General features: G+C 49.8%; 1 long non-coding RNA gene and 1 pseudogene across 2 annotated transcripts; one reads left to right on the top strand and one right to left on the bottom strand.

Moving 5' to 3' along the window:
* Positions 1-8,917: 8,917 nt before the first annotated feature.
* On the bottom strand, positions 8,918-13,637 carry LOC120098928 (uncharacterized). 2 transcript variants are annotated; one of them, XR_005497707.2, is made up of 3 exons: positions 12,205-13,637; positions 11,008-11,089; positions 8,918-9,523 (listed from the first exon to the last, which is right to left on the bottom strand). It is a non-coding gene; the product is annotated as an uncharacterized LOC120098928 (long non-coding RNA). The 2 variants fall into 2 exon arrangements; XR_005497706.2 differs by having other exon boundaries at positions 8,921-9,523; positions 10,994-11,089; positions 12,205-13,623.
* On the top strand, positions 10,446-10,558 carry LOC120099069 (small nucleolar RNA SNORA44; annotated as a pseudogene).
* Positions 13,638-15,406: the final 1,769 nt, after the last annotated feature.

Here is a 15,406-nt window from a genome sequence, read left to right as displayed (position 1 = left end):
TTGCGGTTGAGAGATGGTGCTATTGGTTCAATGTTCATACTGCAAGCTTGTCAAGGGCCGTTGAGTTGGACTCCCAGAGCCAACATAGAAAAGCTAGGCATGTCTGAGCGCTTGTAATCCTAGCCTTGGAGAGCCAGAAATGGCTGGACCCCAGAGTCTCTCTCGGTGGCCATGATTCAAGCCAGTGCAAAGCCTGGGGAATGATGCCCAAGTCACACCTACGCACACATGTACACACATAAACATACGTGTGGTAACACATACTCTGATAGATTCAATTTGCAAGTGGGATCATGACCTTCTTAGTCGATAATATACTTTCTGCTTCCACATGCACGTATGTGCACCTACACACACCTACACACACATGCATACCTGTACACACATGGACACACGTGTGATAACACATACACTGACAGATTCAGCTTGCAAGAGTGATCATCACCTTCTTAGTCGATAATATACTTTCTGCATGGAGGGCCCCTGAATAAGCTCTCAGAACTGCGGCTACTGAGTATGGAATTCTCCTGGGTAAGGACTTCTTGCGAACGGATACAACCTGCAGAGATGGGGGTCTATTTCAGGTGTTTACTTTCTTCAGCTACTGAGCATCCATAGTGGAGAAGCCCTGTAATCACAGCACTCCGGATCCTGAGGCAGGAGGGTTGCATGTTCTTGGCCAGCCTGGGATATACCGTAAGACCCTCTCTTAAAATACAACAGCAAAGAATCAGATAATGAATGCCAGAAGACCACAGCTGGAATTTGAGAAAGCCAGGCCTTAGATCTGGTGTAGCTCACAGCCAAATCCTCAGGCCTAGGGCCTGAAAAACATTGGAATGTATTCCACAGTACAATCTAACATTCACCATCTAACCTCACCTTGGCCTAAGAAACGTCATCTCCAGGGAAGACGAAAACAACTCCCAAATTCTATTTTGTTACACTTCTGAGAACGGAATTAAGCAATCACAGAATTGGAAGTGGCCTTTTGGCTACGGCTTCTGGCTACCAGTCTTAACCGCTGTAACTGTTGGATATATAATTTTAAAAACCAGCCTAAAAGGGATGTCGGTGCACTGGCAATCTTTCCCACCCCCATCACATTTTATGGACCAAACAACTATTTTAAGAATAACCTTCCATAGCATTTGAGTTTACATTTTCAATGACTAGCATTCATTAATCTGTATGATATTGTGCTTGATCTTTGAGCAGGATCTACTGGTATGACGTTCTGTGAGTGACTTGGAGATCTGGTAACTCTATCCCCTTCACCTTTACCCTTTTGGGTTCTTGCCTCTCATGGTCAAGTGTATTTGAACTGTACTTAATTACTTTCCTTTTTGTAAGTCACTCCCTTTTCCATCTACTTTCATCAAAGACTCTTTCAGTTTTATGACTTCTCTATGGTCGTACATTTATCCCATTTTCTAGAAATCATTTTTAGCTACTTTTGTTCCGGTCTTAGTCCCAGAGTCAAATGGTCTCAAAGCTTCCTGTAGTGGAGGGTTTGTTTGCTTGTTTGTTTTGTTTTGTTTTTGTTTGGTTGATTTGATTTTTTTTTTTTTTTTACGATTTACTTATTTCATTTATAGGAGTACACTGTCACTGTCTTCAGACACATCAGAAGAGGGCATCATATCCCATGACAGATGGTTGTGAGCCACCATGTGGTTGCTTGGAACTGACCTCAGAACGTCTGAAGAGCAGCCAGTGTTCTTAGCCGCTGAGCCATCTCTCCAGCCCTGTGGTGATGTTTTTAAAAATTCAATTCTCAGTTGGCTGGAGGGATCCTTAAACTCATAGTAATGATAATGTCCTTGAAATTTTGCCTAGTATAACTGTCCACTGCCTTCCGTTGCATAGGCATCTTAGCTGGGTATAAAATTGACCTTCACGCCCTTCTGGGGTTTTAAGATCACTATAAAACCGAGTGGGAAGTTGAGAACTTTTCTATGTAGTTCCTATCCCCCAGGTTACTCACTACCTACATCTCTTACCCCAATGACTCAGTATAGTCCATCAGCCTGCTCTGATTCACCTAGGTTCTGTGTGCTCTGTAAGTTTTGGCTGAGGTTGAAGAAAATATGGCCCCACTACTGTATCACACAGCATTTTCACTACAGAATAAGTCCTCTAAACTCTGCCGGAACACCCATCCCTTCCTTGAGCCCTGAGAAGGCCTTTCTAAGATGCTTGGATCAAGCAATGTGTAGCCTTTCATTTAGAGCGTCTCCTTCACTCCCTCATAGGTACCCATACCTCCTCTGTATCTTTTCATCATGCTGTGGGCTGAACGGACCCCTCCAAACCCAGATGTTGAAATCCTTATCCCAAGGTGCTGGTGTTGGAAGGTTAGGAGATGAATAGGGAAATGATGTGTCAAAAGGGCGGAGTTCAGGGGATAAAGGCAGGATAGTCTAAATAGCCAAGTCATGGGGTTGTATTGGAAAGAGTCTCCCACCAGACACACATCCTTCAGGTGCTTTCCTTGGTCCTGAACTACAACCTCTAATACTTTAAGAAATAAAATGCTGTTGTTTACAAGTCGCTCCATGTGTGCCGTAATAGTATAGCAGCACAAAGCTACATATAGCTTGAAAACACATTGAATTTTAGCGCTGAGTAACACACTTTTGGATGGAGGTGCCATAGATCTCCCTCAGCTTTTGGCAATTATAAATGTTACAAACATGGGGTCAGGGAGGCTTGTGTGGACACAAATTGGGTTGTATGGCAAGCCCATGTTTGGCTTCGTAAGAAGACAAATAGGAAACAAATGAAACAAAATAAAACGAAACAACAAAAATAACAACAACAACAACAACAAAAAAAAAAACAACCCTGCCAAGCTGCCTTCCACAGTGGGACTATTTTCATTCCTGCCAGTCATGAAGAAGGGCACCTGCTGGGCCATGTCTTGCCAGTGCTGGGCATTGGTTTGAGACCTCTTAGCAGGGATACAGTGTAACTTTAATTTGCATTTCCCCAATGGCACGCAATGTTCAGCATCCCTCCCATGAACCACTGGACTCCAGTCTGCATTCCCCAATAACATTTTTTTTAAAAAAAAAATGGGTCTTTGAATTCCATTCTCTGTTTTCTTTTTGAGTTCTAGGAGCCCTTTCCATATTTTGGATAGTAATCTTTGCTCAGATATTTTCCTTTGGAAATACCTTCTCTCAGCCTCAGTCTTGGCTCACCATCCTCTCATTCTCCTGGCAAGCCCCCACCCCCTGCCTATTTGTTTTTGTGTTTCACTGAAGAATAGCTTACCAAGTGTCCTTACTGAGTGAGTGGAGCGTTGGGCGGTGACCTCTGTGCTGTCTGTGTCACCATCCGTCTTTCTAACAGTCTTCTCTGAGCACAGAGTCACCCAGGCTTCCGCTGCCCTGTCATCTAGGAGTTTTATAGTTTTGCAGTTTACATCTAAGTCAGTGATCCACTCGGAGACAGTGTGGGGAAGGGTTTGTCCCGTGTGTTTCCACTCACTCCTCTCCTGTCTGGTTCTTCCGGTGGTACCGTTTGTGGCAAGGGCGTTCTTCCCTGTGCGTTGCTGTTTCTCCTTCCTTTCTCTGTTTGTCAGCTCGCTCACTCGCTCTCTCACACTCTCTGTGGGGATCTATTTCTGGGCTTGCTGTTCTGTCCCCCTGGTCTATGTTTCTGCTCTCTCGACAACGCCATACCATCCTGATGAGTGTAGCTTCACGGGAAGCCATGAAGGTGGGACGTGCCGGTCCCCCCGACTTTGTTCTCACAAGCTGTCGTGAACATATCCAGCCCTGTAAGTCACAGACTTGTCTTGGTGTAGAAACAGCTCATCTCCCTGGGAGGACCTCCTATACCACTCCCAGGTAACCCCCAGTCTCACAAAGAAGCCACTGTCTTGAGTTTGTCCCCATGTGCTGAGGTGTCCTGGCTGACTCCCTTTCTACAAACTCATACAGCCTACACCCTGTGACTTCCCACAGCGGTGTCCCCCGAATCACTCTTCATTGGAACCCCACCCAGCCTTCACAACACCCACCCTTTCCTCGCATGGTCACAGTTGTCAGAGTCCACGGATAATGCAGAACCTTTGCAGTCGCATGAGCGGCGTGACCTTTCCCTCCTGTTGTAGCCTCATACACGAATCACGCCTGCATGTGTGGAAAGTCACCCAATGCCCTGTCAGAGGTTTCATCATCAAACTGGTTAGGGTGGCACCCGCCTTTAGTCCCAGGACAAACTTGGAAAACAGAGGCAGGCAAATCTCCCCGAGTTCAAGGCCAGCCTGGTCTACAGAGCAAGTTGTAGGCCAGCCAGTGTTACATAGTGAGACCCTCTCTCAGAAATAAATAAAATAAAATACAAAAAGACTTTATTTTCAGATGCTCCTGTAAACGGAAGTAGGAAAGGATCTTTTTTGTGGCCACCACTCAGTAACCCTTAGACTCTCCCATCGTGCTAGAGACCTGCTCTTCTCCTAGAGGCTTTCCATACGTTCCCATCATGCAGGTCGACGATGGACAAGTCCTGCTGACTGTTTCTGAGAGCAGCTACATTCCTCTCTGCTATGGAAGGTCAGGGAGGTCACGGGAGGACAGGGGCTTCCTCTTTCTCAGCCTCTTCGGCATGCCAGCCTGCCGCCTCCAGGCCCCAGTCTTGGCGGATTATCCCCCGGTCCCCGGGGACCAGGGTTTGCCCGGCTGCTGAAGTCTCACACCATTGCTGAAATCTGAAGCTTTCACTGTGCTGCACCTTGGCTGGTTTTCTTCCTATTTATTCTCTGGGTTTTCTGGACTTAAATCCACCAAGACTTGGGACTTTCAGCTGTCATTTCTTGCCCTGCCCCAGGGTAGCTCAGTATATGTTAGAACCTGCCATGTTTCTACAGCCCAGAGAGGCATCGTGCATTCTAGATCTTTCTCCATCCCAATTATCGATACACAGAAGGTTGGCAATAGCTGAGTATCAGCATCCAGATTCAGCCGCTCTTGCTGTGCGATGCAGGTCTGATCCGGAACCACCTTCTCCTCCCAAGTTCAGCCAACCCAGCCCAAGGGCAGACAACAGCCCATGCCCCGAGCCAAGAGGACCTGGTGAGGCTGAGGAGCCACCAAGACCTAGATAAGAGACTGAGCAGAGCTTGGCCTCACAACATACACTCACAGTGTTACAGGCAGTCCTGAGGTGGCTTCCGGTGGTGACCTGCTGTCCACCTCTGAGGGGAGTCTGCCTCACTGGAACAGTCATTGCTCCCTGTGGTTTTCCATTCCCCTAACTGTCTCACCACAGCACTTCTGCTTGCCCCAGAGCCCTGGTCCCGGGGTCTGCATTCCAGGTTCCTGCCTGGGTATTGCAACTTTGTTAAATATGGGTTATAGCAAATCTAGTCACAAACGTTGTCACCTTTGATCAATCACTGTCTCTCTCTGCTTCGTGTGGACTTTGGATTGTGGGGAGAGACAGAGAGCCCCCAGAAGCTGGGGAAAGCCTCCATTGCTGGCCTAGTCAGTTCACCTCTTGGACAGCAGCCCCTGTACAGCCAGTCCCTGGGATCTAAAGTGTAGCTGTCCCCTCCGGGTCAATGGGACCATCATCTTCTTGAAGCAGGGCAGCTGTGATCACCAGCATGTGACCCCACAGGATAGTGTGTAGTAATGTTCTCTTGTGGACGGAGGAGGGAGGCTCACCATTGGGGCTCACATTCCTCAGCAGGTCTTCACAGGGCCCTTCCTCTCCCCAGATCGCAGTCACCATATAAGAGGAGACAATGGAGCTGGAGAGGTGGCTCAGCATTATTAAGAACACCGACTGCTCTTCCAGAGGTCCTGAGTTCAAATCCCAGCAACCACATGGTGGCTCACATCCATCTGATTCTCTCTTCTGATGTGTCCGAAGACAGTGACAATGTACCCACATACGTGGAATGAATAAATCTTTGAAAAAAAAAAAAGAGTAGACAATGGACAATGGATTAGGGTGGGGGCTATACCCCTTGTGTAGCTAGCTCCTCACTCCTCTGCTCCTGTAAATAACCCCAATAAACTCACTGGCTCGCCCAGCTGGGCTCAGTAGAATCCTGCCTTTGGTGCGTTGGTGTGGCCTCTCTAGCTGGTGAGCAGACAGGTCTTTACAACTTCCCTGAAGAGTCGTGCCGCCAGCAAGAACTTCTCGCATGTTGCTCAGCGGTGCAAGTCCCACCCAGAGAACAGCCTGCCCTTTGTCACACTTGCTATCCCATGTGTGCGCTATCAGCACCGCACAGCAGACGCCCACCTCAGCCGCTGTGGCTTCCTGCACTATATCTGGATGACGTGGTACTGTGAGGACGCCTGGGGCTGTGGGAACCAGGCAGCATCGGGCGAGTTCACAATCCCTGGAAGCCCAGGGCTTGGGCCGTTCTCAGCTCTCTTTCTCTTTGAGTGTGTTATTTGGGGCAGGCGTGTGAGTTAACGGCAGATTCTCACCCTGAAGCCACAGCATTTCTAGAAGGAAGGTGGCCTCAGTCACAGGGTAGGGTCATGGCACGGAGCTCCCAGCATTTCTGAGATTCCAAACTGACTGTGGCCAGAGGCTGCCCCATCTCCTGTGATTTTGTTATTTTTTCTCTTTTTCTTCCCAAAAATGGCCCAGAGGAGCAGACCAAAAAAAAAAAAAAAAAAAACCCTTCCAACATTTTATGTCTGAGCTGGTTTTGATTTGTCTGTGGGCAGAGCGGGCGAAGCTGAGGAGGGGATGTTGTTAAGGTGGCAAGTGCAGAATTTGTCGCCTCGCATAAACTCAAATACTAGAGTAGCTCTGTTAAACTGTGAAACATGAATCTCTCTCCAGGCTGGGAATAAACATCTGCAGGGCACAAACCCCAATCCCCAACAGCCACACCCTTGAAACAGGGGCCTTGCAATGCCTGGGCCAGGAGTGCGCACACACACACAAGTGAACATCAGGACACTTTGCAGAAGCCCTGGCTGGCTGGCAGGCTGGCTACACCTAGGCTTCCCTAGGACCCTGACAGCTGTGCCTCTGAGGCTTAGGTGAGCCCCTGGAGCCAGTGCCCACCTGCCCCAAGCTGCGAATCCCAGGCGTCCTGCTCCGAGACATCTGCTACTTCCCTTCTGTGTGTAGCTGCAGGGTTGCTTTCTCCCTGTTATATAAGCCACGACTCTTGTGGGGACAGTGCCTCTGGCGGCTGCTGCAGATACCGTAGGTCAGGGTTCACAGGCTACCAAGACTAACCAGTGACCATAGTGGAACTGCCCCCGCCCAGTGACCCAGCCAGCTGGGTAAAGAACAAGATTGAAATCTCTCAGGCCTAAGGAATGTCTTTTCTCATCGTGAAAGTTGGCCTGAGCTCTGGGGTCTCCTGGTGGACTGGCCTGAGCTGGCCTCTTCCTGGGTCATGGTCATATTTGTTCTCCCATCTCCAGGCCCTAGCCTGTCTCTCCCAACTTACACTGCTGACTGAACCCAAGGCCCAACCACTGAGCTACTTCCTCAGGTCTCTCCTCCTTCTGTTCCTATTTTACAGCTGAGTCTCACTAGATTGACCAGAGCCGTCTGTTATCAGGTGTGAGGTGTCTCTTTTTTTTTTTTTTTTTTTTCCGGAGCTGGGGACCGAACCCAGGGCCTTGTGCCTCCTAGGCAAGTGCTCTACCACTGAGCTAAATCCCCAACGTGAGGCGTCTCTTAAGAACCACCATATTGTGTGCCCTGTGTACCTCTCCTGGGCTTTCTACTCTGCAGAAACTCTCTGGCCCTCCCATTGGATCCTGCTGCTTTGTGACACATTCTAGAACCTCTTTTCAGACCCCCTCAGCTGCTCCATGAACTCATTTCCCAGTGGTTTCCCCCCTTGTTCCCTTGTCCCCTTGGTCTAGAGCATCAGACAGGTGCTTCAGTTTCCAGATGGTGAGGCCTAAACATCTGCTTCCTCTTTGTCGTTGATTTTGATCCTTGGCGGGGGTGGGGGAAATAAGGGGACTATCCTAGCCAGCCAAGTACATAGGAACTCCAGACCCCAGTCCCAGGCTCTGGGATGGTTCTGCCTTCCATCTCCTACCCTCCCTGAGCCCCCTAGACCATCCATGGGGATTCCAGACCTCTGTTTCCCTGAATTCAGATGGCTCTGGTTCCCCCATCCTGCTCTCCCTGAGGACCCGGAGTGAGGATGGCTCTCCCCTCCCTCTCCTCTCCTCCCCTCCTCGACTGCCCCTCTCCTGCTGTCTGATCACCCGTCCTCCCAGAGCCCCTGAGCTGTAGCATTCCTCTTGCACTTTAAGGATCAACCATTTACATTCTTCACTTCCTCAAGCAGAACAGACCACAGGCTGGCTTGCTTCAGGCCTGGGCTGTGGGCAGTAGCGAAAAGGCCCAAGAACGGTGCCAAGTTCTGTGGCCAGGAGATGAAATGCAGCCTCCGTCTTGCACAGGCTGCTGGCGTTTGTAGCCTGAGTGGGGCCAAGACCTGGACCCCTTTCTTATGCAGTCACTCCTGATGAGGTTGTGTCCACAGGTTGAGGCAGACCAGACACACTGGCTGACATGCCTGAGACCCACCCGTGAAAGTCAAGAGCAGAGGTCACTTCACACTTGGTTTGATCTTGCTGCATGTGCACCTACCCCGTGCCTCTCCTGGAACTCTTGTTTGGCTCACAGGACAAAAGTGTTATGTAACTTCCGGTTTCTCCAATCGGTGCAGAAAATGGACGTGCAACCAAATGAGGAAGAGAAGCCAGGCCCAGGCTCCTTCCCCCATGCTGTGGTGCAGACTGTGGCCTTCCTTCCCTTCCCTTCACCAGAGAATTCACCTAGGGCAGGGTTCTCCCCTTTCCTGGTATGTAAAACCTCCTGAGATAGGGCTCCATTCTTAGCTGACGGCAGTACTCAGGCCTAGTACTGCCTAGATGGTCCACCTGATGTGTTATTTACTTGTTGGGATTAGAACATAATTGCATCATTTCCCTGTAGACATATATTTTTCACAACCTACTTTAATAAGGTTCAACCTCCACTCTAGTCCACCACCCACCAGAGGTAATGGAAAAGAAAGGCTATTAGAATATGAGGGAAGCAGGCCTGTTTAGAAATAGTTCTTTGGGGATGATTCCAACCTTCGCTGTTCTCAGTCCGGTCCACTAGCAAACACCAAACACGAATCAGCAGCTGCAGTCCAGTCCACTCGGCGGACACTATACAGGAATCTTCAGGGACAGTTCAATCCAGAAGAAACCGAGAGGCCCACCAACTGGCCCGGATTTGCAGAAGCAGCAAGAAACCACAGGTATCTCCAAAGAAGTTCTTTGATGAGTTTCTCTTAGTGGTGTCACCCGAAGCAGAGCTCGGCAACCCAGTGTAAGGCAAACCAATACATGCGTGTCGAAGACTACGGAGGCAGGGCAAAGCAAACCAGTGTGTGAGCTCCCACTGTCTGTGGAGTCATATTTATATCCCTTCGAAGCATCATATGTCCTCTCATATATCTTCTATAGCAAAACATCCTTTCACCTGTGTCTGCTTCAGCAAAACATCCTTTCACCTGTGCGCCAGACAAAACCTCATTATCACCTAACCAAGTCTCCAAAGAAACCAGAAATTTCCATTTTATTTCCCCCTGTTCTTCCCTTCCTTCAAGCCCTCCCATGTGCCCTCCTTGCTCTCTTTCAAGTTCATGACCTCTTTCTGAGTTCATTGGTATTTCACGCCTACATGTGTGTGTGTGCACTTATATATTTCTTTCCCTTTATTTACAGATTTATTTACTTATGTGTTTGAGCGCCCCGTTTCATGTATGCCTGCATGACAGACGAGCACATCAGACAGAAGAGGGCATCGGATCTCATGACGGAGGGTTGTGAGCCATTGTGTGGTTGCTGGGAACTGAACTCAGGACCTTTGAAGGAGCAGCCAGTGCTCTTAACCGCTGAGCCATCTCTCCAGCCCCCATATATATATTTCTAAATACATCCTGCTTGGTTTGAATAGTGTTACTCATACACATGTTTTCGGGGCTGACTATGTAGCATTGGATAGCCAATCAGTGCACTCTTCTCTGGGGAAGACTATACATACATACATACATGCATGCATGCATACATACATACATACATACATACATACATACATACATACGGTTATGGATGAATGGTGTTTCCCTTGTCTGCTTTGGCACATCTACACTGCTGCCTTTGTTTTGCTTACATTTAGGCAGTCTTGTTGGTGAGATTTTATGGGATGCCTGTAGATTCCCAGATCACTAGAAAACAGTCTCGGGGCAAACTCCCTGATACTCTGGCTCTTAAATTGTCCTGCCCCCTCTTCCACAACATTCCCTGAGCCCTAGGTGAGGAGGTTGTTTTGTAGATGTCTACCTGTCAGGGATGTTCCTCCTCTCAACATAACGAGAGTGGAACCCGCAAACGTTCAGGCCATAGTAGTCAAGACTCAAGTAGTTAATTTGGGGACATTTTATTATATTAAACGTGGAAAACAACTGCATGCCAGAGTAACGGAGAGACTTTGACAGCCCAGGTTATCACAGTGCCTGCTGTTGCCACTCAGCTCTCCTATATGTTTTTCCACTGGAGTTATGAGCTGTCTGTCCTTCTGTCCTGTGGTATTCACAACAAACTTTCCTTCTGCAGTGTGCACTTGGGCGGTTCTTGGAAGAGTGAGGAGACAGCCTGTCAGCCTCTGCTCATTAAGCTAAGGACCATGTGACCAGTGAGGTGGCCATCTTGTGATTTGGTCTGCATTATTTGTTGGAAAAATGCCACAAGAAGATCACACTGGGATTTAGAAGTTTCTGGCTAATACTTAGCCAGGTAGCCTTTTGTGGCCAGATTGGTCTACAAAGAGAAACAGCATTTTGGAAAAGTGAAATACCTTTGTAACCTAACATGCAATTGGTTCAAAAAGACTTCAAATTTCTTTCTCTGATTGGATTTAAAAAAAAAACGTGGAAAACAATGGGTTTTGTTGTGATATCTCTGTCATGCATATCACCCACCTGGCAATACTCACTCACTCTTGCCCCGCTTCTCCCAGAAACCCCCTCTTCTTGAATAGCCCTCTTCCACAGTTTTATTTTCCATCTAGGTTCCACCTGTGACGGAAGAGATGAGGTGTTTGTCTTCCCAGATCTGGATCATTTCACTTAGCACAATGACCTCTGGTTCTGTCTGTTCTCCTGCAAGTGCTATGACTTCATTCTTCATGGCTGACTAATATTCCACCGTGGGTATTCTCCTGGCCACACCTCTGTGGTGTGCGCTCTTGGTCTGGTTCCACAGCTTGGCTATTGGGAATGGTGTTGTGTTAAACACGAGTGCTCAGGTGCATTCCTTGGCTGAGTGCTGACTTTGATTTTCTGAGGAAAGGCCCAGGAGTAGGATGGTGCATCACGTTTCTGTTTCCAGAGAGTTCTATAGTGGCTAAAGCAGTGTGCAGAATGCACGTGTTCTCTTTCTGTCTCTGTCTCTGTCTCTTCTCTCTCTCCTCTCTGTCTCTCTCTGTCTCTCTGTCTCTGCTGTCTCTCTGTCTCTCCTCTCTTCTCTCTCTCTCTCTCTCTCTCTCTCTCTCTCTCTCTCTCTCTCTCCCTACCCCCCTAGCATTATTGTCCCGAGTCTTTCTGAACGGCAGCCATTCCCATGGGCGAGGTCTACTTGCTGAGTGGTTTTGATTTGCATTTCCCTGGTGGCCATGGATAAAAGCTTTTCAGTGTATTTACTAGCTACGTACTTTTTTTTATTAAAAAAAAAAAAGCATGGTCATTTAAATTCATTTGCCCATTTATTGATTATATTATTTGATCACTTGGCATTTAATATTTTATTTTTAGTTCCTTACTTATTTTTGGTTCGGCTCTTATGAGTCTGCTTCTGTGATGGGTGCCAGGCCAAGAAATGCTGAGCTTCTAGTACTGAGGGACCGAGAGGAGCTGTCAAACAATGTGGGAGACAGATGCGTGACAGATGGGCAGTGTAAGGTCGGGGGCTGTGGCGCCCGGGTGTCACAAATAAAACATGCCAGAGTCAAGGACTGAAGGGAGGTCTATGAGATGGCTGGAGTTTCAGTGTCCTGGGGGGGAGCCCTCAGATGTCCCAGCTTTCCTGTAAACCTCCAGAAGTCCTTTCTGTCACACGGTTACAGATCCTGCTCTCTCTTCCTCAAACGTCTGGAGATGTCCTTAGCTGCCTCCCTCCAGGCTGGCCTCCTTACCTTCCCCGGGCCCAACAGGAAGCTACCAGTCTGTAGGCATGCAGCCGCAGCTCCCCAGGGTGGGGAGACAGTCACAGAAGCAGCCTGGAGCATTGCTTGTTGGGAAGCGGAATCCAGCTTCTCCTGGCCAGAGACGTGGGGCTCCCGCACTGCTTCTTGTCAGGGATAGATGGGGATTGCTTGTATTTTCCAGTCGGGGGACTGCCACTCTTGCCTTTAGTCATGAACGTTCCAGGGCTGGCATGGGGTCAAGGGACACAAGTCTATCTTAAAGCTGGTCCCTCTTGAAAACCCAAATACTATCAAACGTCACATTCCTGAAGCTAAAAATAAGCACAAAACCCGACATTTCCTAAGACGAAAAGGCCCTGGCCAAGAGCTCTGTGGCTGCAAATCCCTCTGTGAAGGGGCTGTCAGACGGCCATGCAGGAAAGGGCTGTGGCTGCCTTGTGTCCTAGCATCTCCATGGACCAGTGGTGTTCCCCAGACACAGGCAACACTGGCTTGGGCTCATACCAAGACATCCAGTATTCCCCATGCCTTGAGATGTCCAATCTGTCTGGGTGAGAGGACTCGCAAACCCCTCATGGCCTGAAAACAGAGCAGAAGCATCCATTCCTTTGGCAAAGCCAAACAATGGAGACACTGAGAAACCTAAAGTCCTGTGCTGCTCCTCAGAGGCTCAGCCTGCAGTGAGGTGCCCTGGCTTTCATGAGGGTCAGGTGCAAGGAACAGAAAGGGGTGCTTGGGCATGCCCTGTCGGGTTGGAGGTCAGTAACAGAGGCCTGTTCCTTCATCTTGGGGTAGGGTGTTTGTCCTTGAACACAGCTGGCTAGAGGCTGGGGTTAGGAGAAATGAGCTTTCGACCCCAAAAGCACTCAAGTTCCAAGGTGCTGGGACTATTGGCTTGCCCCATCCATATCTGACACCTGGGGGCCGTCAACGCTCCTCCTCTGCCTTTGGGGTCACAGAGGGACAACTGGAGGGAGAGGGGAGCCCCATGAGGTTACCCTAAAGCTTGACAGACAAGCACTTCTGTAATCTTGCCCATTGACTTTCCGTCTCCCGTCAGGAGCAGGATCCCCACAAGGGGAGCGAACACAGAGTGAACGACACCAGTACTGTCCCAGATATCTGTTCCCAGGACACAGAAGGAGGGACCAGCCTTGTCAACACAGGGCAACATGGTCTTCAGACACTCTGTCCTGAGGACCTATGGGGACCTATGTGGGGAAGGACTGGCTTGCAGGCAGAGGGACAACAGGCAGGTGCTCGGAAGGGTAGCATCCTGCTGCCCACGTGGGATACACAGTCGGTCCCTGCTCCTGGGCTGTCCCTCCGAGGCCCGAGTGACCCCATTTTCAAGCCCTCCGTCTGTTCCCTCGGGCAGGCATCTTCTCAGCGCAGCGGGGAAAGGACAGCACTGTCTGATGCTCCCGCAGAGCTCCCGCCACAGAGGAGAGTACGTCCTTGGAGCGGCTGCCTGCTATAAATACACATCTGAGACAGAAAATCAAAGGCCTCCAGCCAGGCAGTCAGTCTGCCCAGCAGCTCCACGGAGTGGGGTCCAAGCCCTCCCTGGCCAGCCCAGGGCGGCCTACTTTCCAAGCTGGGCACACTTAACAAAGGCAGGTTGGATGGGTAAGAGGGAGTTCAGTGCCCCAAAAGTTGCTGTTGCCTCGTTGGAGGACTTTTAGGGTGGGCACCCCACTCCCCTCCATTGGCTGAGGAGAGCTGGTTCCAGAGACTGTACTTACTAGGAGCAGTCTCTCTCCATTCCTCCAGGTTTAACAGAGGTCCCAGTGTCTGCTCTCCAACTTCTGACGTGGCCACTCAATGGACTTTTCGGGATTTAGGAGGCAGGAGCACCTTTCCGAGACTCCTGGCAAATTTTCTTGAGGTCTGGAGACAACCAGCAGAGACCATGTACCAAGCCCTCACAGAAGGCTGATTTCTATCCACTGCTGGTCCTGCCTGGTGTTGCCCGGTGGGGTTGGCTGGTGTGTGCTAAGACTGTCCCTTTGGTCTCTGGTGACAGCCACTCTCCTAGCCACAGCGTCTTCTTTATACAAGCTTCCTCCCCAGGGGCCAGGGGAGCCAGCTTCAGGGACTAGAACACATGGGTACCAGAATAGGGCTACGGCGGACCACAGTTTGACCTTACTCGGTGTCTTGGTTATGGTTTTCATTTCTGAGAAGAGACACCATGATCAAGGCAACTTTTTTTTTCCTTTTCTTTTTTTTTTTTTTTTTTTCGGAGCTGGGGACCGAACCCAGGGCCTTGCGCTTGCTAGGCAAGCGCTCTACCACTGAGCTAAATCCCCAGCCCCCAAGGCAACTTTTATAAAGGACAACATTTAACTGGGGCTGGCTTACGGTTTCAGAAGTCCAGTCCATTATCATCATGGTGGGAACATGGCAGCATCCAGGCAGACACAGTGCTGGAGAAGAAGCGAGAGTTCTACATCTTGATCTGAAGGCAGCCAGGAGAAGGTGCAGCATCCTCTGAGGACATACCCTTGGAAGGAGAAGGAAAGGAGCACTGGGGGTGGAAGAGAGTCCCGTGGCATGGGACATGCTTTGGAACTGGGAAGTCATTCTCGAATACTGTGAACTACTAGACCCTGACATTCGTGCCCCGTCTATGACGTCACCTGTTCGGGTGGCTCCGTGTTCAGCGGATGCCGTTTCCAATGGAGCCCTTAGGGTCGGACACTGCCTAGTTTGGCAAGAAGACAAGACCACAGAGCAGCCTTGCCAAAGTGGCAGTGCCAAGGGAGGCTGGTGGGGCCGGGGGACAACTGGCCAGAGAGTGAGCTGAGCTCACCAGCATGTTTCTGTGAAAACGGAGTCCTGTTATGGTAAAGCTGATGCAGGGCTACGTGGGCCGTGTTTGCTCAGGTCTGGGAAATACAGGGTTCCTCCTCGTGAGGCTGCCACCGCCGCAGGGTGAGCGCCAGCACAAGCCACTACGGTGGGGACATCACTGAAGACCCCTTTGTCCTTTGTCCTCAGCACCCCTTGTCCTATTAGTTCCAGCTCTTGAGCTCTCGAGCGCCTCATTTAGCCCCACACAAAGCCTGCTGGAGGGGAGGAGCCAGGGCGGGCTCTCAAAAGAGGAGCATGGGTTGAAGATCCACTCTGATGAGACCCAGACAGACCCTGCCAAGCCTCCAAGGGTCACGGTGGCACCCATTCAGAT

Source organism: Rattus norvegicus, chromosome 20 (genome assembly GCF_036323735.1).
Source record: "Rattus norvegicus strain BN/NHsdMcwi chromosome 20, GRCr8, whole genome shotgun sequence".
Taxonomy (NCBI): domain Eukaryota; kingdom Metazoa; phylum Chordata; class Mammalia; order Rodentia; family Muridae; genus Rattus; species Rattus norvegicus.
Note: the sequence above shows the minus strand (reverse complement) of the source record. Positions and strands in the feature narration are given on the sequence as shown.